Below are 242 nucleotides of genomic sequence, written 5' to 3'. Positions count from 1 at the left end.
AAAATAAAGCCAGACTAAGCCTCCGTCCTGAGCTGTCTGCCGGGAACACCACCAGAGAGCCTTTACGGAGCCGCTAAGCCTGAGAGCAGCTGAGTTGGGCGTACGGGGGGGTTTGCCAGGCACAAAAAACCCCAAACCAGGTGTGGGAGCAGCCCCACGACTGTTCCTGAACCGCGTTTGGCCCCCGCGTTGCTTCGACAGCAGGTGCTGGTGTTGGAGAGGGCGCGGGCTGGCCCGGAAGG

Source organism: Pterocles gutturalis, unplaced genomic scaffold, assembly GCF_000699245.1.
Source record: "Pterocles gutturalis isolate BGI_N339 unplaced genomic scaffold, ASM69924v1 scaffold17157, whole genome shotgun sequence".
NCBI lineage: Eukaryota > Metazoa > Chordata > Aves > Pterocliformes > Pteroclidae > Pterocles > Pterocles gutturalis.
The sequence above is the reverse complement of the archived record's forward strand: the minus strand, read 5'-3'. Positions refer to the sequence as shown.